Source organism: Littorina saxatilis, linkage group LG15 (genome assembly GCF_037325665.1).
Source record: "Littorina saxatilis isolate snail1 linkage group LG15, US_GU_Lsax_2.0, whole genome shotgun sequence".
NCBI lineage: Eukaryota > Metazoa > Mollusca > Gastropoda > Littorinimorpha > Littorinidae > Littorina > Littorina saxatilis.
The window spans coordinates 25,596,649-25,618,408 of NC_090259.1; the positions used below are offsets into that span (position 1 = coordinate 25,596,649).

At 43.5% G+C, this 21,760-nt stretch overlaps 1 protein-coding gene across 3 annotated transcripts in view; it reads right to left on the reverse strand.

Moving 5' to 3' along the window:
* LOC138948920 (ras-specific guanine nucleotide-releasing factor RalGPS2-like) overlaps positions 1-21,760 on the reverse strand; it is a 139,783-nt gene that overhangs the window by 62,737 nt on the left and 55,286 nt on the right. Inside the window, exon 1 of one of the 3 annotated variants that reach the window (XM_070320571.1) lies at positions 3,713-3,897. The exons of the other annotated variants lie outside the window; for them this stretch is intronic. The gene's annotated coding sequence lies outside the window, so the exon portion shown is untranslated. Of the gene's footprint in view, positions 1-3,712; positions 3,898-21,760 lie in introns of those variants that run through there. 3 annotated transcript variants of the gene reach the window in all.

Below are 21,760 nucleotides of genomic sequence, written 5' to 3' on the forward strand. Positions count from 1 at the left end.
TACACGGGGGGAGGGTTCGGACACCGAAGAGAGTCTGCACACAAAGTTGACTCTGAAATAAATTTCCGCCGAACCTGGGATCGAACTCACGCTGACAGCGGCCAACTGAATACAAATCCAGCGCGCTACCAACTGAGCTATATCCCCGCCCAAAACTACTTCGAAAGTCTCAGAAACTCTTGACTCATCGGTTCCTACCCAGTAACCCGCACTTCCCAGCAGTAGCGGTGCCACAGTGTTACAGATGTAACGCATGCTTTTCTTCGTGATACATGTAAATACAAGTCTCGGTGTTTTGTCTGATTATAGAGCAGTAGCGGTGTCACAGTGTTACAAATGAAACGCATGATTTTCTTCGTGATACATGTAAGTACAAGTCTCGGTGTTTTGTCTGACTTTCGAGCAGTAGCGGTGTCACAGTGTTACAGATGTAACCCATGATTTTCTTCGTGATACATGTAAGTACAAGTCTCGGTGTTTTGTCTGACTTTCGAGCAGTAGCGGTGTTACAATGTTACAAATGTAACGCACCAACTCTTTCATGAAACCAGTAATAACAGGGCCCGGTGTCTTGCCAACAATGCTTTGATGCTAGCCAAGCGTAAATCTACTGCCTTCTTCTCACGAAGGAACACTTTTGACTTATCTGGACCCTACAAACTTCATATGTAAACACTAACTTACTTCAAGAAAGGGACGAGCGAAATGAGTGGGGCAAAATGGTACACATTTTGGGTGGGGGCAAAACGTAATGTAAGTGAATAAAATAATCCCACCCTTATTCCACCATTCATATTCTACTTACAACGAGAACAAATAGGCAAACTGTCGTTCCAACACTGTCTCAGTAAGAACCAGTTCTGAAAATGTTCGAGTCAACTTCAATCAGAGATAATAACCACAAGTTAGACCAAACATCGTATGTTACCCCGTACACTTTACACAATGTTGTTCCTGTTTTACGTCAATATGGAGAGAGAAAAATCTGAAAGAAGAAGAGTGATGAAATTGGCACAAACACTTCTAAAACAATAAGTGTGCGACATTTGAAGGACGGATACAATAGACGCCTAAGGGCGCTAACTAAGTGGAAGTGTGCCAATCTGCTTCCCATTCCAGACTACCAAATTTAGCGGTCCTAGCAATAACCAGGAAATGACAAGGCAAAATGCAATTGGTAGGATTAAAGAAAATAATGATGGCACACTGTGCTAGAAATGTCAAAAAAGTTGCGGCGATAGAAATTGGAAAGCGTTGCCACCCCAGCCCTTCTCTCTCTATGACACAGACTGCACATCAACACGGTTTCAAAATTATACGTGTACCGTCAAACGAAACAAAACAAGTCGCGTAAGGCGAAAATACAATATTTAGTCAAGTAGCTGTCGAACTCACAGAATGAAACTGAACGCAATGCCATTTTTCAGCAAGACCGTATATTCGTAGCATCGTCAGTCCACCGCTCATGGCAAAGGCAGTGAAATTGACAAGAAGAGCGGGGTAGTAGTTGCGCTAAGAAGGATAGGACGCGTTTCTGTACCTCTCTTTGTTTTAACTTTCTGAGCGTGTTTTTAATCCAAACATATCATATCTATATGTTTTTGGAATCAGGAACCAACAAGGAATAAGATTAAAGTGTTTTTAAATTGATTTCGACAATTTAATTTTGATAATAATTTTTATATATTTAATTTTCAGAGCTTGTTTTTAATCCGAATATAACATATTTATATGTTTTTGGAATCAGCAAATGATGGAGAATAAGATAAACGTAAATTTGGATCGTTTTATACATTTTTTTTTTTTTTTACAATTTTCAGATTTTTAATGACCAAAGTCATTAATTAATTTTTAAGCCACCAAGCTGAAATGCAATACCGAAGTCCGGGCTTCGTCGAAGATTACTTGACCAAAATTTCAACCAATTTGGTTGAAAAATGAGGGCGTGACAGTGCCGCCTCAACTTTCACGAAAAGCCGGATATGACGTCATCAAAGACATTTATCAAAAAAATGAAAAAAACGTTCGGGGATTTCATACCCAGGAACTCTCATGTCAAATTTCATAAAGATCGGTCCAGTAGTTTAGTCTGAATCGCTCTACACACACACACACACACACACACACACACGCACAGACAGACACACATACACCACGACCCTCGTTTCGATTCCCCCTCGATGTTAAAATATTTAGTCAAAACTTGACTAAATATAAAAACGGAGTTATATGAAACTAGCGCCTACAACTTCTGAAACTGGACCTATGACATTTGAGCGACAGACGTAGTAACCCACATAAAGGGATCCCTGGTCTGCTTCCAATTCCAGACTGCCAATGTTGGCGGTCTACACAACGGAATGAGCAACGACGTAGAAGGCCACTGGTTGAATTGAAAAATATATGACATACTGCGCTAGAAATTCCAATACGTGGGTGACTCCCTCACCATCCCCTTAACCACCCGCACCCCCCTCTCTCGTTGTACCTTGTCCAAAAGGCTGTAACTGATTAAGACAGTGAACATTTAAAAGCCTCTCTCTCTCTCTCTCTCTCTCTCTCTCTCTCTCTCTCTCTCTCTCTCTCTCTCTCTCTCTCTCTCTCTCTCTCTCTCTCTCTCTCTCTCAGTCTCATGTCTAAAAGGCTGTAACTGCAAAAGACAGTAAACATTTAAAAGCGTTTCTCTGTCTGTCTGTGTGTCTGTGTCTCTCTCTCCCCCCCCCCCCCCCCCCACCCAACCCCCTTCCCAAGACATCAAAACGCCGACACGTACGAGCCCCCTTAAACGGATTTAACATGTTCTCATTTTTGAACCGGGAGCGGCTGGAGCCATGTTGTGGGGGCAACCTGATGTTATGCAAACCGCTGAGTGTTTGAAGACTTGCAAACTGCTGTGTGTTTGAAGACTTGCAACTGTTGCACTCCGTGGCACCAATCTCTGGTTTGCAATTTGCCACGTGCTTTTCGCCTACTGACCTTCTCACAGACATGGCAATCGCAACGGTTGACGCCTTCCACAAGGCGTTGCGGATTGTCTGAAGGTGTGTTCATCAAAACGAACTAAGTAAAACTTGATTAGGTTTGGTTGATTAAATGAAAGTGGTGTAGTTTTTTTTTCTCTCGCAATTATGTTTGGGCGAATGCACGCTCGCACGCACGCACGCCCGCTCGCACGCACGGGCGGGCGCTCGCACACACACACAAACACACACACACACGATTGACTCAGACAGTGACCGAGAGACAGATAGACACAACACACACAGACAGACATACACAGACGCACACACACAATGACTCAAGACAGTGACAGACTAAGAATGAAGGAGAAACAGAGAGGCAGACAGTCTGAAAGAGTTGGCTCTCTATGCTCACAATATCGTACGGGTAAAAATGTCTCTGTAAGCGAATAACACATTAAAACACAAAATGTAAATACTTTAAACATCCGATCATCGCTTCACAACAAACTCTAAACCCAAAACCACACTTTCACTTTAAAAACACCAACCGCCAAAATACATACCATCCGTCATAATCCACAAGAAGAATCACCTATCACAACACTGCTGGGGATCGGCAGCTGACGTAAACTCACACGACGCGTATACATGACACAATCGCTTAATTCCTCTTGACACCAAAATACACCACACAGGAACAGCTTCCCAAACTTTGCATGAAAAGGAAAATAGCCACAGCATTGACTTACTTCGATTGATTTTCCTCGTGTGCCAGGTAGGTAGGTCAGAGTAACAGGTGTCAGGTATACAGGTGTCCACACAAAGGGTGGAAATGTGACCACTCGGACAGCGTGGTACGAGTGTGGTAGAAAGTATAGTGTTACTGGTGTCCGTGATTGACTGCGGTGGTGGTATCAGTCGGCCTGGATGTCAGACAACCTCCAGCAATACCTACTACAGCTTGTCACGAGCTATTGTGCGAAATGCGGTGAGACAGGCACTTGAATCAATGTTGTGCATGCAAAGGTTACATCAGCTACATGGATGGATCTCTCTCTCTCTCTCTCTCTCTCTCTCTCTCTCTCTCTCTCTCTCTCTCTCTCTCTCTCTCTCTCTCTCTCTCTCTCTCTCTCAATGTACTTAACCCTCTCTCGGTTCATGTATGTATCTTCCTCCTAGATCCTCTACTCTTTCCCCCATCAAACTGGTAAACCTGATCGCTTAGCTTGCAGATTATTTTAATGGAGGGCAAAGAAGAATCACGCTTATGTGTGTGTGTGTGTGTGTGTGTGTGTGTGTGTGTGTGTGTGTGTGTGTGTGTGTGTGTGTGAACAAAGTTCATAAACAAAAGAAGTACACCCAGCACATTTGACCCCTTAACCGCATGGGTTTCAGGTGTGACCACATATCAAAATTAAAATCTAATATGCATAATGCCAAGTATGTGTAACAAACAAAAATGCTATTTGATTTGAGTCATACAATACACGTTGAGTCGATTCCAGTGCCTGTGGGGAAATTTCACGAAGCTGTCACGAGGGTTGACAGAAAAAAGGTCAGCCTTTAAATATGGTATCACTCCACATTGTCTGCTATAAATAGCTCCCTTACCATCGTTTTGAAAAACCAAAATTGTATTGGGAACAACAGCCTGATTGAAGGTGGTATGCGGTCCAGGTGGGAAACATACTTTTTCAAAAAGTTACTGGTGATGTTTGTTTGTTGTTGTTTTTGTTTTTTTTTGGGGGGGGGGCGCTTTGGGATTGTTGTTGTTGCTGTTGTTGTTGTTGTGGTTGTCGACGTGGTCCTTGTTTTGTTTTGTTTTACCAGTTTTCTCCCGACAACTGTTCTGGTGATGTTTTAGGGAGCGGTGCGTAAAACGATGTCAACAAGCATTTCCTCGAATTTCAGTAAACAAATGTTTTGGAGAGGTGGGAGGGGTCGGGTGGAGGTGGTAGTGAAGTCTGAAATGTGAATTGTTTGTTTGTTCGTTCATGGGCTGAAACCCCCACGGCTTTTACGTGTATGACCGTATTTACCCCGCCATTTAGGCAGCCATACGCCGCTTTCGGAGGAAGCATGCTGGATATTTTCGTGTTTCTATAATTCACCGAACTCTGACATGGATTACAGGATCTTTTTCGTGCGCACTTGGTCTTGTGCTTGCGTGTACACACGGGGGTGTTCGGACACCGAGGAGAGTCTGCACACAAAGTTGACTCTGAGAAATAAATCTCTCGCCGAACGTGGGGACGAACTCACGCTGATAGTGGCCAACTGGATACAAATCCAGCGCGCTACCGACTGAGCTACATCCCCGCCCTGAAATGTGAATGTAACGAGCGACGGGGGTGGGGAAGGGAGCTATAGTCGGGTGTTGGTTTTGTGCTAATTGCTGGTTTCATCATTTGGGAATTCATCCCTCTTTTTATATTCAATTTCATAAATCTGAAAGAATGTAACCCTTTCTTGTCCAGAGCAGCTACTGTTCATCAGGAGTAAATACATAAACAAGGGAATAATGTGTGCCTACAGAAGAACTAACTTGATGAAAGGCACGTGTCGTGACCTAGATAAGAAGTCAGCCTCCCACAAGTAACCAAACCGTTCGAGTTAATAAGCTACAGAGTACGCTTCATTACATTCAATCAGAGAGGACGAGAGGAATGGAGTTATATCAACCTGCTGGGCTATGATCATTGTGGCTCACTGTGATCGTCGGGAGAACTGGCCCACTCACGACAAACAATCCTTCCATGACTTCAACAAACAGAGAGAGAGAGAGAGAGAGAGAGAGAGAGAGAGAGAGAGAGAGAGAGAGAGGGAGAGAGAGAGAGAGAGAGGGAGGGAGAGAGAGAGAGAGGGAGAGAGAGAGAGAGAGAGGGAGGGGAGGGAGGGAGGGAGGGAGAGAGAGAGGGAGGGAGGGAGAGAGAGAGAGGGAGGGAGGGAGAGAGAGAGAGAGAGAGGGAGGGAGGGAGGGAGGGAGGGAGAGAGATTGTGTGTGTGTTTGTGCGTGCGTGCGTGTGCGTGCGTGCGCGTGTGCGTGTATGTGTACGTGCGTGTCTGTCTGTCTGTCGTTGTATAGGTCTGTGTGTCTGTGGATGAACGCGCATACCCACTGTCTTACACTTTTTCTGCTGACAGGCATCAGCACGTGCAATCAGCTGTACATCAGACCCATCAGTTGAGCCAGAAAATGGACCTGTCAATACTACCACCCAGTGCACTGCGGGCAGAAGCTATAGTGATCATCAGCAGGCTTCCAACAACCACAGCCAGGAGGTCAATTGTCGGAGTAAACAGCTCGATCGTTACACCACTGCTAATCCAATCATTGTGCCATCTGACCTGGAATGTGTGGATCAGCTTACTGGGTTGGGTGTTGTGTGCAGGCTATGCAAATATTTGTCTGATCTCTTACTTCTGTTCAACGAAATAGGGTAATTTTGTTTAACTGATTCTCTGTTAGTTGTTGTTAGTTGTTGTTGTTGTTGTTGTTGTTGTTAGCTGCTGTTTTTTTGTTTTTTTGTTAGTTGCTGTTTTGTTGTTGTTGTTTGTTGTTGTTAGTTGCTGTTTTGTTGTTGTTGTTGCTGTTGTTGTGTGTCTCAAAACTTGATTCCTGAACGAATGACGAATTCGACATCAAAATGTGAGGCCCTCTCTTTGAAAATGCCTGGACTGTACCTTCACGGAAGACCCCCTATATCACTTATCAGTGTCGCCCGCATCTCTACTGTTTTCTTTGGCTGACAAGATTAGAACGGAGCTGTGACGATTCATACAATGGTTTAAACGGGAAAGGACAAGACCTTTACAGTCAAAAGAAAATGATATCAGCATTACCTGTCAAGTGTTTTCCTTTGGCCGGGCCGGGTGTTGGGGGAAGAAGAGGGGTGGGGAGAGGAGGAAGTAACTATGTTTTTGAAAAAAATTCTGATCTTGTTTTTGTTATCTCATTTTGTTTTCGCCATGCGTTTTAATCGTTGATGATAAACAGTCACAAGTCGGGAGTTCAAGTACTGCTTGCTGTATACGTTCGCGGTATACGTTTTGTAAACCGGTATAAAGCAAAATGTAAAAGGAATTAATACATCGACCGACCAGAAAGCCCAGAGCAAAATACCTCACCGAATTCACTGTAAAAATATTCAGTACGTAACCTTTAAACAAGTAAAACACTACAGCAGGGATGATTGCAGTTAGCGCGCATGCTTGTAGAAGTGTGGGTGGTTTTGAAAGAAAACACCCTCAGTCAGCTAACCTATGCAATTACAGTGAACACACTTTAATTCAATTATAAGCAAAACAAAAAGGTGAGACAACAACAAAACACCTACACAATTCCGCTATAGGAAAATCTAAAAAAAAAATGTTAACCTAAGAACAGCCACGATGGGGGTGGGTGCGTTGGTGAGTGGCGTTGGAAGAAAAAACATCTCAGCTACTTAAATCAGTACCCCGAGCGATTGAACGACACGAAAGTACTACAAGGTACCAATTGAAGACAGAGTACCCAGGCAAGATAACACAAATTCATTATAATTATGCATCCTTCAAACAACACCATGAAAACAGCGACGATGGTGGTTATAGTGGGCAGATGGGGACGTGTTGAGTGCATGGTGTTGGTAGAAAAACAACCTCGGTTTTACCCTGAGCCATTTAGCCCTACACATCTTCCCTCAATTGTATAAGCAAAGAGCCCAGGCGAGACAACAATGACTGGGACATGTTCCCACGATTACAGTAGCCCTGCTTCAACAAATTAGCATCCTCTGTCCTTGACTGAAACCCCTCTATTTCACTCGTCCCCCACCCCCCCCCCCCCCCACACCCCATTCGCCAAGAGAGAAAAAGGAATGAATTGAGGTGTGAAAAGACTACTCCGTGGTAGTCAAAGAAGCTGTGGTTTTCACGGCTATTGAAAGTCAAAGGCACATCAAGCGACAAGCGTGAAACGCGCACAGCTTTTTACACTGTGCAGTCATTCAAAAAACCAAGAAAGGACAGAGCGAGAATAAAGGAGAAGGCTAAAGAAAGAGGCGAAGGGGACAAAACATAAGGGGGGAGGGGGGAGAGAGATAATAGGATGAGAGAAACAAGAAGGGCAAAGCCCATACGACTCACATGCTTTACACATTTTTCCTACCAAAATACATGTGACCTTGACCCAAGGTCAAGGTCATCCAAGGTCATGCAACACAAAGCTGTTAATTCAAGACATAGGAAGTACAATGGTGCTTATTGGCTCTTTCTACCATGAGATATGGTCACTTTTAGTGGTTCACTACCTTATTTTGGTCACATTTCATAAGGGTCAAAGTGACCTTGACCTTGATCATATGTGACCAAATGTGTCTCATGATGAAAGCATAACATGTGCCCCACATAATTTTTAAGTTTGAAACAGTTATCTTCCATAGTTCAGGGTCAAGGTCACTTCAAAATATGTATACAATCCAACTTTGAAGAGCTCCTGTGACCTTGACCTTGAAGCAAGGTAAACCAAACTGGTATCAAAAGATGGGGCTTACTTTGCCCTATATATCATATATAGGTGAGGTATTCAATCTCAAAAACTTCAGAGAAAATGGGAAAAATGTGAAAAATAGCTGTTTTTTAGGCAACATTTATGGCCCCTGCGACCTTGACCTTGAAGCAAGGTCAAGATGCTATGTATGTTTTTTGGGGCCTTGTCATCATACACCATCTTGCCAAATTTGGTACTGATAGACTGAATAGTGTCCAAGAAATATCCAACGTTAAAGTTTTCCGGACGTCCGGACGGACGGACGTCCGGACGGACGACTCGGGTGAGTACATAGACTCACTTTTGCTTCGCATGTGAGTCAAAAATGAGGTTAAGACGGTACTTGAACTACCTGGACCATTCACGACGAGGTGAACGGTCTATTCAACGCCATTATCTTTCTACTGTTGTCCGTCCATCCAACTCCAAGCGATGTGTATATCGAGAAAGACTAAAAGCCCCCCCCCCCCAAAGAAAGAGAGGTGAGGAGTGTACTAAAACTACCTGGATAATTCATGCGGACATGAATGGTTAATTCAACGCCACTGTCGTTTTACTGGTCTCTTGTGTTTTTACGGTCCTCTATTTCTAAAAGCGATTTAAAATCGAGGGAGACGCATATTCACTGTCACAGATTCATGTATTGTTCGCCCAACCAATGCCAGCTCCAGTTTGTATGTTGACAAATTCGCAGCTGAATTGACAAAAAAGATGTGCAAACATCCACACGCGTCATAAAAAGCCTTCAAAACCAATTCACGGCCAATCTGAACCTAGGCGGACCACCTGCCGGGCTGCAGCGGAAACGCTTAAGCAGAACATTCCAGGTCACCAGAAATGTCAGCTTCAGTTTAGTCCATCTTGCAGAGTCACAGCAATATCATCTATAATATGGTCTCAGCTCAGTTTGTAAGATATGTCAATGTCGCCGTTTTACTAGATCACCCAACACATTACCGACTGTAACCTAACTATCTATTGAAGACGTCAATACATACTATGTAGTTTTACCTTTACAGTTGACAGCCAACACATTACCGACTGTAACCTAACTATCTATTGAAGACGTCAATACATACTATGTAGTTTTACCTTTACAGTTGACAGCCAACACATTACCGACTGTAACCTAACTATCTATTGAAGACGTCATTACATACTATGTAGTTTTACCTTTACAGTCTCGTCCTGATATGGCTCTGCGTAGTCGGCTGGACGTTAAGCAACAAATAAACAAACAAACAAACAAACCTTTACAGTTGACAACCAACACATTACCGACTGTAACCTAACTATCTATTGAAGACGTCAATACAAACTATGTAGTTTTACCTTTACAGTTGACAGCCAACACATTACCGACTGTAACCTAACTATCTATTGAAGACGTCAATACATACTATGTAGTTTTCCCTTTACAGTTGACAGCCAACACATTACCGACTGTAACCTAACTATCTATTGAAGACGTCAATACATACTATGTAGTTTTACCTTTACAGTTGACAGCCAACACATAACCGACTGTAACCTAACTATCTATTGTATACGCCAATACATACTATGTAGTTTTACCTTTACAGTTGACAGCAGTTTGCCGAGTGGTAACGCACTTGCGCTCGGAAGCGAGAGGTTGCGAGTTCGACCCTGGGTCAGGGCGTTAGCAATTTTCTCCCCCCTTTCATAACCTAGGTGGTGGGTTCAAGTGCTAGTCTTTCGGATGGGACGAAAAACCGAGGTCCCTTCGTGTACACTACATTGGGGTGTGCACGTTAAAGATCCCACGATTGACAAAAGGGTCTTTCCTGGCAAAATTGTATAGGCATAGATAAAAATGTCCACCAAAATACCCGTGTGACTTGGAATAATAGGCCGTGAAAAGTAGGATATGCGCCGAAATGGCTGCGATCTGCTGGTCGATGTGAATGCGTGATGTATTGTGTAAAAAATTCCATCTCACACGGCATAAATACATCCCTGCGCCTTGAGTCCGAGTCTGGAGATACGCGCGCATAAGTTGATAGCAAGTTCCGCGCAGAAAAGAATTCCATGTAAAAATCAAACACTTGTATCTTCATTTCGAGCCGTTTTTCCAAGTCTCAAATTCCTGCCTTGTAAATTCCAAAAGTCAAGAAGTTTTGAACATATGAAAACTATCACATCCTGAAAATCAAGCATGGACGTTGCTACGATGTATTTTCTCCGTCGAATTTGCCGAAATTACTCTGAATGTTTAATCGGCAACTTGTGGAACTTTCGGACAGTCCTCGGCGTCGCCTTTCCCCCACCGTGAAAAAGTTCGGTAAATCTGCCGAAAAGATGGCGAAGTTTTTGACAATTCGAAATATATTTCGGCGTTTCGAATACGCAGTCAAGCTCAAAACTATCACCACTGATCCGGCCTTGTCCACAATATCTACATAAGCTGAAAGAAAAATAATCCAATAAAACTCCGAGACCAACATAAACCTCGCTTATTGAAAGTCCCCCCTCCCCTCCCCCCCCCCCCCCCCCCCCCCCCCCCCACGGGCTCGCTGACATCTCGATGACCCGACATAAAATGCTCAAAACATCCACAAGCGTCACACAAAGGTCTCATCCAAAGAGAGCTATTTGACAGCACACAATCACACACCAGACCGAAATGGACACCAATTTGTCAGAGGCTATCGTCTCTCGCTATTACTTATACATGTACACACAGCTGACAACCTCCTTGTCACAGGTGAGGAGAGAACACAATAAGATCGCTGGACATTTGGAGAGCTAGTAAGATAGGGTGGCTCTGTGGATTCGTGTTGGTACATCTAACCGCCTGTTCATGTCTGTGTGTGTGTGAGAGAGAGAGAGAGAGAGAGAGAGAGAGAGAGAGAGAGAGAGAGAGAGAGAGAGAGAGAGAGAGAGAGAGAGAGAGAGAGAGAGAGAGAGACCTGTTCATGTGAGAGAGAGAGAGACACTTGTTCATGTGTGTGTGTGAGAGAGAGAGAGAGAGAGAGAGAGAGAGAGAGAGAGAGAGAGAGAGAGAGAGAGAGAGAGAACTTTGAACTTTATTACAGGAAAGATAGCATTAGGTCCGTAGGACCTTTCTTACAGCTAGTCCTGATCTAAGCAAGAGAGAGAGAGAAAGAGAGAGAGAGAAAGAGAGAGAGAGAAAGAGAGAGAGAGAGAGAGAGAGAGAGAGAGAGAGAGAGAGAGAGAGTCCTCATTACTAAGACTCAGTGAGTCTCTCCAAAAAATCAAATTAAAAAATGTAAAAACTTCTTTAATTCAACAAAAAATGTCCAGGTGGAGATGAGCCACTCAAAGGTTTCAGAGGACATGTACTCCACATTCTTCAAATATAATCAGCACAGTATCTATACATATGCCTCTGTGCACCCTCTTCCCTGCGGTACGGTACGCCCATTTGAGGCAATAATCAACTCGGGGCATCAAGAGCAAGGTCAAAGGCAATAGGTAAACTGTTTGATCAGCCGCTATCAGATGTCTGTCTGTCTTGTGAATGGAGACAGCGAAGGACATACATGTGATAAACTGTCTGTCAGAGATGTCTCCGTGTGGGCATTTAAATAAAATATATATATTTTTCTGTTTTTGTGTTGTAGTGAGTGCGTATTAAGGTTGATAATTATTAGAGGTTCAACTTTTTATAGAACTAAAAGCAAGGGAGAGAAAAAGCTGAGAAGAAAGGTTTTCTTGACCGGAAGAGCGAGCAAAGAGTTTTGTGGCAAAGTGTTTGTTCTTGGGGTTTGAAGCTTAGGACGTTGGTGTCTTAACGTTTTCGGGGATACAAGGGACGAATCTTTGACAGCATTTTGTTCCTAGTTTCTTGGCACACACACACTAACACGTGCGATTTTTCTTTCTCTTTCTCTCGTCTGCATGTATTGGCATTTGCTTATCCCACAGCCCTCGTAAAATAAAATTTAATTTGATTTGATTTGATCACCGATGTGTGATTTAATACTCTCTCTCTCTCTCTCTCTTTCTCCCTCCCCCCTCGTCACTGACCTTCAACGCCCTTTGATTCAAGCTGACGAGAGGGGCTGCACGTGGTGTTATAGGTTTCCTCAGCAGTCAATGGCTTTTTATTGAGACATTTCCCTTTGAACTCGCCAGCCGTATTGTTTTAACGGCGTCTTGTCTTTGTACGCGTGTCTGTCTTCGTGAGTCCAGGCCTGAAGGGGCAAGTATACTTACTGTACATCTTTAGAAGCGGACTTGAAAAAGATGTTCCCTTGGCTTTTAAATTGGTGGGTTGTTTCAAATAATGGTTTTGCGATTGTCAGTGCGTTGTTTCAAACGACGGTTTTTCGTTTTAAGTGTGCTCGGCGGGCACTTAACTGTGCATTCAAAATGTGTACATCAAAAGGGTAAAGTGTCTTGGACGCAACTAAACTTGCTTTTAAACCTGACTTTTTTCCTGTCTCTTTCTTTTAAGTCTCACTTGCATGTTTTTGTTGTTGTTGTTTTTTGTGCGTGCGTGCTTCTGTGTGTGTGTGTGTGTGTGTGTGTGTGTGTGTGTGTGTGTGTGTGTGTGTGTGTGTGTGTGTTTGCCCGTCCGTCTGTTCGAAGTTAGAACCGATGTGCAAACTTGCGGTAATAGCATGCATACAAACAAACTGTCTTCAAACAGTTAAGCTTACTGCTTCAAACAAAAACCACAGAGAGGAAAACCACCAAATATTTGACTTTACCTACAAACACCCACCCCCTCCTCTACAGGTATTCACACCTTCACAAGCTGGCTCACACCTTGTGCCCAAGTCTCACACACATAACAGTTAAGACCTCTATCCCAAGACCAACACAGGTTTCACACTGTGACCGGAGACGACCCCGACCCCTCGCCAACTGTTTGCATCCCCTACCCACACCACAACTCCGCACCATCACACCGCATTAATGTTCAAAACACTATAGAGTCTACATCTGTGAACTGAGATGAGTTTCATGTCAGAAAGAGTTCAAACTTTGGTATATAAAGCAGCTGGCACCGAAATTATGTTGACGCTCCACGCCAAGATACTTGCTATGCCGTGTTTTATAGCCAGCTTATAGCCCAATAATCTTTACCATCGTCATAATTCTGATAGATTGCTGATCGTTTTGCTTTGTCCACGCAAAAGCGCGTGACAAAGTACCTTCTTGAGTGATTCGCATTTCGTATCCGACTTTCGCTACTAGATAAGATATACGCCGTAAGAAGACATTTTTTCTTGTCCCCCCCCCCCCCCTCCCTTTTTTTTTTTTTTTACATTTAGTCAAGTTTTGACTAAATGTTTTAACATAGAGGGGGTAATCGAGACGAGGGTCGTGGTGTATGTGTGTGTATGTGTGTGTGTGTGTGTGTGTGTGTAGAGCAATTCAGAGTAAACTACTGGACCGATCTTTATTACATTTTTCATGAGAGTTCCTGGGTATGATATCCCACAGACGGATTTTTCCTCATTTTTTTGATAAATGTCTTTGATGACGTCATATCTGGTATTTTGTAAAAGTTGAGGCGGCACTGTCACACCCTCATTTTTCAATGAAATTGATTGAAATTTTGGCCAAGCAATCTTCGACGAAGGCCGGACTTTGGTATTGCATTTCAGCTTGGAGGCTTAAAAATTAATTAATGACTTTAGTCATTAAAAATCGGAAAATTGTAATTAAAATTAATATTTTATAAAACGATCCAAAATTACGTTTATCGTATTCTTCATCATTTTCTGATTCCAAAAACATATAAATATGTTATATTCGGATTAAAAACAAGCTCTCAAAATTAAAAATATAAAAATTATTATTAAAATTACATTTCCGAAATCGATTTAAAAACAATTTTATCTTATTCCTTGTCAGTTCCTGATTCCAAAAACATAGATATGATATGTTTGGATTAAAAACACGTTCAAAGAGTTAAAAAGAATAGAAATATAGAAAAGCGTGCTATCCTCCTCAGCGGAACCGCTATCGCGCTTTTCTGGATTGTTAATTTCACTGCCTTTGCCACGAGCGGTGGACAGACGATGCTACGATTGTACGGTCTTGCAGAAAAAATGCAATGCGTTCAGTTTCATTCTGTGAGTTCGACTGAGCTTGACTAAATGTTGTATTTTCGCCTTACGCCACTTGTTTTCTCTCTCTCTCTGTAGATTCTATCATTCCTCTGTTTTGATTTAGTACCTGAACCCCCACTCCCACAATTTGTTCTTCTGGTTTATTATTGTCATTTCCACCATCATGAAAATGAGTGTAACTTATTATTGTTTTTGGTCACGTAAAACAAGCATTTGCTTGAGTTCGTGTTACTATGAGCATAATTTTAAATTGTTTCATGTCATGTATTTTGAATTAAATTTTGTTTAAACAACAAAACATGGGGTTCAACTACTGGAATTAACACGTCATGGGTGTGCATATGCCTAATTCTTTCTTTCTTCATTTTGTTTGAAAACATTTACGACGAAGTTCAGGTCCGACTTTTAAGTGGGGTAGCCTATTTCATCTAACACAGTCTAGGTGAACCCAAGAACTTGGCCGATTAAAACAGAAAAGCGAGCGAAGACAATTGATTCAGCTGAAGACAGAAACCAGACTCGGGTTTTGTGTTCATGCCAAGGCTTCTGTTGAAAATGTACTTTAGTAATTGTTGCGACCCATCTCGTCATCGGCGCTTTTCCGGAAATGACCTGCGCTTTGTTGGAATTCCAACAATGGCCGCCATTGTAGGAATTCCAACTTTGCGCTACGCGATTCTAGAAATGTACCGCGCGCATAGTGAGAATTCTGCTCTTTCTTGGAATGCGATGTAAAATGATACAAGTCATGATGGCCTATGATGATCCTTGTGTTTTAAAGTGATCAATGCTCAGTCTTGAAAAAGCAGATGCATTGTATAACGCACCAAACCAACCGAATTACATAAAGCAAAAACATCTTTGATAACTTGGTAACAACACAGTTCAACGACCCATCCCACTCGACCAAAACGCACCAATTTTACGTAATTTTTAACGTTTCAGATCTTACATTTTACAACAACAAAAACACAACAAGAGTGTTCCGATATAACTTTTCACTGGTAACTATCGATTGTAATAATTTTTTACTCAGTCTTAACTGATTATATATTAAACTCACACAGTCTCTCTGGGCTGCAGAGACAGCATTACGTCCTTTTACTGAGTAGGCTCTTGTCACTGCACGGTAATCTAGGCTCTTGAAACGTAACTTGATGCGCAAGTCTGTGCGCTATATTGATGTGATTGATTGTTGCAAAATGTTGATTCAAATTAAAGACGATTTCAGCCTGTTGTAACAAACTAACACTCTACTCTGAGGGAAAAAAATCATTGTGTTCAAAATAGATCGAGACAGCAGCAACTAGCTAGCTGCATGCGCTGAGTGTCACTGAGAGAATTGTTACACAGTGTACCCCCACACCCCCAATTCAAGACTTCCCCTGTATACGACCTTGCTTTTTCATATACCTTATTCATGACCTGTGAAAAGGGTATACTTTTTTTGTGCCAGTCGAAGGGTTGCCATTTCTAGAACGAGGCAGCTCGTTTCCGGAAATGCGGCGCTTTGTTGGAAATCAAATGAGGTTTCGGGAAATCCCGATTATTCCAACTCTGCCCCGGATTCTTACTTTGCGCCCAACAGTAATCTCTCTCTCTCTCTCTCTCTCTCTCTCTCTCTCTCTCTCTCTCTCTCTCTCTCTCTCAGTCTCTCTCTCTCTCTCTCATACCTGGCGACCTGTGCAAAACAGACATTATTACCAACAGATCAACAAAGCTGTTACTATCTACATGGGCTAAATCTGCGAGAAAAATGTTGCTGGTAAATATGCGATGTATAGAAAAGATCATATTGACTTCGAGCGGAACTGTGAAGTAATTTTTACCTGGCATTGATACCTTGCTAGAGAATGTCTGTAAATATTTCATGTAAATATGTTCATTTTCATTATTTCATGTAAATATGTTCATTTTCATTATTTCATGTAAATACGTTCATTTTCAAGAGTGTGTATTACCAATTGTCGATAAGGCTTTAATTAGCTAAAGACATTAAACTATCAAACCGTCTCTCTCTCTCTCTCTCTCTCTCTCTCTCTCTCTCTCTCTCTCTCTCTCTCTCTCTCTCTCTCTCTCTCTCTCTCTCTCTCTCTCTCTCTCTCTCTCTCTCTCTCTCTCTCTCTCTCTCTCTCTCTCTCTCTCTCTCTCTCTCTCTCTCTCTCTCTGCGTGGGCGCGTTCGTACGTGTGTGTGTGTGTGTGTGTGTGTGTGTGTGTGTTTGTGCACGTGCGTGCGTGTGTGTGATCAAAATATGATGTTGGTAATGGTACACATCAACAAAATTCGCCCTTTATTTGCTTAAACCATAACGTTTCAAAAGCCGAACCTCTCCTTTACCGTATCAGCACATTCCACACAGCAATGAACACCAACACGCAGAGCTCAGCAAAAAATATAAAATGTCCATAGCTGCATCAAAGCGCTCCACCCCCACCCCATTCCCGGCTTGTCTCAAATAACCCCTACAACTAACAAGGGTTAAAACAGCACACCCCAAAAGTGGATGGAGTGCAATCAAGTCTAATCTTTCCGTGACAAACTAATAAGCCGCTTCCAATCTGACGATTATCTTCTCCGCTAACCCCCCCCCCCCCCCCCCCACTGGCCCCCTCAAGCCGCAGACCAAGGTAAGCTGACAAGCTGGGCATAAAGTCATCCGCACCAACCCTCTCTGCAACACGGAGTCAACTTTGGTGGACCGTTGCAAATCTTGTTTTCTTTCAACATTGTGTCGTTCGGTCCATCTCTGTCTGTCTGTCGTCGATCTGTGTCTGTCTGTCTGTATCTCTCTCACTGTGTGACCCCCACTTCGGTGTGATTACTTCTGGTTATTATTTTCTTTGTGCGTTTGTGCGTTTCGGTGTGTGTGTGTATGTGTGTTTGTGTTAGTGTGTGTGTGTGTTAGTGTGTGTTAGTGTTAGTGTGTGTGTGTGTGTGTGTGTGTATTAGTGTGTGTTAGTGTTAGTGTGTGTGTGTGTGTGTGTGTGTGTGTGTGTGTGTGTGTGTGTGTGTGTGTGTGCGGGTGCGTGCGTACGTGTGTGTGCGCGTCCATGCGAGGTCTTACGTGTGTGTGCGCGTGCGTGCATGCGCGGTCTGTCTTTCTGTCTGTCGTCTGTCTGTCAGTCTGGCCGTGTCGGGCTCCCCAAACAGACCAAGACAACAGAATTCTAACAGACCCTCGTCAGGTCAGTAGGTGAGTAGGTTAACGCGACAACTCGACAACATTGATCTGACTTGGATAAGTGGAAGGCAAACAAAAGACTCAAGAAACAAGAAGATCGGTCGACAGCGAAGCCAACTTCCAAGGACTAGGTTAATAATAGAGCCATAAATACAATTAGTAACTGTAGACGGGGGGGGGGGGGGGGGGGGGGGGGGAGGAGGAGGCGGCTGTTAACAAGTTGTTAACTACGTTAGACGTTCCCCGTATCATTATTAGTATATTATCATCATTAATAGTAGTAGCAGTAGAACTATTAGTAGTATTAGTATTAGTATTAGTCTTGGTGTGCTTTTGTTTCTCTTTTTTTCTCTCTTTTTGCAATGTAGTTCAGCTTTAGTTCCTTTGTTGTCTCTCTCTCTCTGCCCCTACATCTCTCTCCCTCACACACCGTCTGTCTGTCTGTCTTAGTCTGTCTGTCCGTCTCTCTCTGTGGGCTTCAACTCTCTTCTGACTTTTTTGCTAATGGGAAAACTGAGAAGAGCTCTAACGCCAATCAACTCCTCCGTGATCTATCTCCAATTATTTCATTTCCCAGGAGAAGAGGAAACATTTTGTCTCCATTCCAATTGGAATAAAGAAAAGATTCGCAAAGAATCACTCGCTCCCAATCGTGTCTTCGTAATTTAGAGAGAGAGAGAGAGAGAGAGAGAGAGAGAGAGAGAGAGAGAGAGAGAGAGAGAGAGAGAGAGGCACACACACAGACACAGACACACACACACGCTGTCTCTACAATACAAAAACTTCAATCCCTCAACCTCATTTACTCCATTCCGATTTCCCCCTAGACTAGGCCAAATTCCATTAGCTTTCTTGGAGAGTCATTGGCAGCTAAGAAGTCTAAATGGCCGTCCAAGTGCCAGCGAGAAAGGAACACAAGCGTGTAAAGTACACAGGTCTCGTCAAGGCCAGAGGTCATAATGAAGCGCACTTCATCGCAAGCTGCAGTTACACCATTTATAACTTTTAGCAGGCACATGGGTAATTGTTGCAGTATAATATGCGGACCTTTTCAACTTGTTGCTTGGTCACGGTCGCAGAGCTGAACGAGCTCAACAATGTTAGTATGTGGACTTCTTTTTCTTTCTTTCTTTCATTCTCTCCCTTAACCGCCCCCACCCCGACCTTCTCTCTCTCCCTCCCCCTTCCCTCCGTTGAAGCCGTTCTTCGTCAAAAAAGAAAGTGGAATAACAAGGAACATCATTAGCCTCGAAGCTGTCGTCCCCCTTCTTCTTCTTCTTAACAAAAGAGGCAATCGGGGAAACGCTGCACTTGCAGTTCTCAAACTTCTGGCACAAATACCCCATGAACTTGCCATTCCTACTTGCACAGAAACCGGCACGGTTGGCCTAGTGGTAAGGCGTCCGCCCCGTGATCGGGAGGTCGTGGGTTCGAACCCCGGCCGGGTCATACCTAAGACTTCAAAATTGGCAATCTAGTGGCTGCTCCGCCTGGCGTCTGGCATTATGGGGTTAGTGCTAGGACTGGTTGGTCCGGTGTCAGAATAATGTGACTGGGTGAGACATGAAGCCTGTGCTGCGACTTCTGTCTTGTGTGTGGCGCACGTCATATGTCAAAGCAGCACCGCCCTGATATGGCTCTTCGTGGTCGGCTGGGCGTTAAGCAAACAAACAAACAAACAAACAAACTTGCACAGAAACACTGACACAAGACAGAAATACACTAGTCCGGCCTGCGATCGGTCCTAACTGTGCTGTGACCGAAGCTATTGACCCGATTAAAGAATATGTCGACAACTAGGTCAGGTACACTGACCACGAACGACCTGTAGTGTTCATTACAGTGTCCACCAACTTGTTTTTCATATATAGCACAGAGCATTGGGAGGCAGCCGAATGGAGGCAAACATTTCACCTTTTTTCTTGTGACCGGCGCACCAATGAGTAATGTACTTCACTACCCACACCGTCAAACACTACAGAAACAAACCATCATAAAGCCTTATATTCACTGGGCGAAATTATTTCACGAAGCTCGCTGCACGAAGCTTTGGCCCTGAGTTTTCTGTAAAGACTTCCCAAAGTCAACTCTGGTTCAATTAGGGACAGACTTAACAAACAGACACAGCCTGGTATTGCAGAATCGTTCATTCTCTCTCCCTGCTCCTTGCGGACAAGAAGAAACTCCTCCCAAACCTCAAGGGCAAACGATGGTAGCATAATGAATGACCATGGGCCTCGGGTTCAGTGCCACTTCACGCAAATTGCCTTTTGCTTCTGTCGGTCCATCTCTCTGTCACCGAGACCGTGTTTTCTGTCAGATTTACAACTGCTTTCCTGAGTATTCTTACTACGCTTACTCTCGTGCCACCGCTCTTCTGTGTTTGGCGTTTTTAACACAACTATTTTTTCTGGAATATAATCAGAAATAAAACAGAGAGAAAAAATACCCAAGCGCTAAGTTGCGCTTTTTCTGATATGCAAAAATAACTGAGATTTTATCTCTGTGTTTTACTAAAAAAAAGAATACCTGCTTTTATGATGGAAATGTATGATCGATCTGCGATTCAAATATAACATCTGGATAGCGCAGCATTAAGCAAAAAGCGACCACAAATGAAATTAGCAGAGAAAAGATTGACAACAACCCAAAACAGTGGTCTCCCAGCGTTAATTGAAATTGCAAAATGGCTGTCAAAGAAGAAGACAGCAACAGACAGACAGAATAGATAAACGAAAAAAAAAAGATCTGGAAAAAAGTTGCGAAACCCCGCTTCTGCCGGACATTAACGAGTTGACAGGGTTGAAATTACTGCCGACAGGACCGCTCTTCCGTGATAAATATCCTGAAGTTTAATCAGCAGACCAAACGCCCCCTACCCCCCACCCCCCACAAATAGAAGGGTGGGAAAAAGCTAAATTTGGCTCTGCTGTCTGGTCAATTCTGCGTCAATATACAGATTGCGGGCAGACCGACCGAATACTCAGTAAGACACCGAGTCCAAGGCGCTTTCATTTTGCTCGTCTAGGACCCACGCAGGACAGGCCCCCCGGGGAAGAAACTGGTACAGTGTAACTTACCCCTCCGCCTCCCCCCCCCCCCTTTCCTCCCAACTTCTATGAAGAACTCCCAAACTTTCAGAAGCTCGGGCCTAAAAGGAGAGATACTTACAATGGTTAATTTACAGAGGTTGTGACAAAAACATTCTTTAAAAACATCAACCAAGGGTATAGTCTTAAATTGAGAGAGCCTTAGAAGGACGGTTTCAATGTATCAACGGGATGTTACACCAAAAGTCCGGGACGAGAAACAATACCTCATCTTTATATCGGTACCGTACTGTGCATTTGGTCGTTTTCTCTGCAACCTCTATAATGGGGTATATCGAGACAGCAGGGTGAATGTAATAAAGTCGGCATTCAATCATTACCCTGTCCCTTGTAGATCGACAGCCTGCGGGGCAAGGTAAATAGGGGACACCGCCTGTTCTCATATTAACAGCACAATGTTGGGAATAACAGGGTGAGACAGACCTCTATTCATCGGTTAGCACACATATTGCTCCCCCCCCCCCCCCCCAACGTGAGAGAAAGAGAGAGACTTTGACTGAGAGAGAGAGAGAGAGAGAGAGAGAGAGAGAGAGAGAGAGAGAGAGAGAGAGAGAGAGTGAATGTGAATAAAAGTCAGACCTCTATATATCCATCTAAAAGACAGACAGACAAACAGACAGGAAGAGAGAGAGAGAGAGAGAGAGAGAGAAAGAGAGGGGGTGAGAGAGAGAGGGGGATGTGTGAGAGAGAGAGAGAGAGAGAGAGAGAGAGAGAGAGAGAGAGAGAGAGAGAGAGAGAGAGAGAGAGAGAGAGACAGACATATATCAACCCCATCATCCTACATGTGAACAACTGAGTAAGAAAAAGACCTCAATCCATTCATCAAACGCAGCATGCACGCTAACCTGCCGACGCGGATATTGGATTCCCTCTGTCCCTCCTTTGCCCTTCAAGTGATTGACCCTG